Source organism: Pleurodeles waltl, chromosome 7 (genome assembly GCF_031143425.1).
Source record: "Pleurodeles waltl isolate 20211129_DDA chromosome 7, aPleWal1.hap1.20221129, whole genome shotgun sequence".
NCBI classification, from domain to species: Eukaryota; Metazoa; Chordata; class Amphibia; order Caudata; family Salamandridae; genus Pleurodeles; species Pleurodeles waltl.
The window spans coordinates 1,172,385,987-1,172,387,741 of record NC_090446.1 but is presented as its reverse complement, the minus strand read 5'-3'; positions in this window follow the sequence as shown (position 1 = coordinate 1,172,387,741).

Genomic DNA, 1,755 nt, shown 5'->3' with positions numbered 1-1,755 from the left:
AACTCCCCCGGTTTACCCTTACCTCCCCACTTCTTCGGATGGGGGCCCTGCCCACCTTTGGTGGAGTCTCCCCTATACCTCTTCTGGATCCTGGTGCTTTGCCACCAGTCCGCTTCCTGAGAAAGCTTTCTGGGGTCATTTAGCTTGCTGTCAATTAGGTGCTGGTGCAGCTCTGGAAAATAAAGACTGTACAAGTGCTCCTAAGCAATTAAGTTGTAAAGCCCCTCATAAGTTGTTACCTTACTGCCCTTCACCGAAAATACAGAGACCTGCACATTCTAACCAGGTTTAGGATTATTTATTTTTGTAGAAACTAAACTTGTCCTTGTACTACTCAGGGGTGAGACCAAATCGTGTGAGTAGGGTGTCCTTCATGATAGCGTAGGTGAGTCTCTGAGGATCCCCTAAGGATGTCAGAGTGTCCCTCCTCTCTACCTCAAAGTGCCTCCACAGACCCACCCTCCAATGTGCTTCAGGGACCATGTTCATATGGAGAACAGACTCAGACCGCTAGAACCACAAATAGATGTCATCCTCCTTCTTGTGATCCTTCACCAGATCTTTAAGAATGTGTACCCTCCTCTCAGGCTGCACTGAGGTATTGCTGCCACCATCTCTACTAGTCTGGCCCCTCTGATCCAGCTTCTTTAAACTGAACTTATGAGCCAATAGCATCTTTTTCACTTCAATGGCCAGACTCCTCTCTTCCTTCTTTATCTCCATCTTAAGCTTCTCTACCTCAAACTGGTATGCCTGCTCAGCCCTTCTGTCCTGCAACTCCTCAGGAGTCAGACCCTGAGATGATATACTGCTACCTCCCCCCAGGCAGAACAGGTACATCCACTACACCACCTCGATTACTCTGGACCTCCTCACCTCATCCTCCTCCTCTGTGTGTCTCCCTGCCTCCTTGACTGCCACCCAGAACCTCAATGCCTTTTGCAGCTCCTCTTTCCTGGTAGAGCTCCTGATTGGGCATGCAAGATCCTTACAAAACTGCTTCATTTGAGCCACTGTAAACTCCTCCAGTTTCTCCAACTCAAAAACAGCCTTTGTAACCACAGCTGGTGCATGCACAGATTGAAACATGTTGGGTAGGTTCACTCAAACGTGCAAAGTCACAAAAAGAATAGAGTGTTTCTAAGAGAAGTTAAAAAAAATCACAAAAAAATTGAAGTAGAAAAAGTCCAAAAAGAGAAAAAGCAAAAACAAGTAGTATGTGGTCACGTAATGGTCTGAAATAAAAACTGTAGTGTACACTTAATCATTGTGGCCCTCATTATGACCCTGGTGGTCGGCGATAATATGGCTGTAAGTACTGACAACAGGCTGACGGTACTTACCGCCATATTATGACACTGGCGGGTTGGCTGAAGCCAACCCCAATGTACCACTCCGTCCACCATGTCGGTAACAGCTGTAGGGCTGGAGATATCCATCTCCAGCCGGCGCCCATCACTGTTCCGCCTGTGGGATTATGACCCCGGCTACCACTATCGTTTTCGTGGCTTCCTTTATGCCACGAAAACCATTGCAGTAGGCACTATCAGTGAGAGGGAATTTCTTCCCTGTCACTGATACAGGTCTTTCCCCTCCCCCTCCAGTTAGCTCCCTCACACCCTACCTCTCCACAATCCCCCCACCGCCCCAACATTCACGCCCCCTTCACAGACACACACACACATACACACATGCATTCATCCATTCACACACACATCCGCACACACAAACAAACACCCAGACACACATTCACAT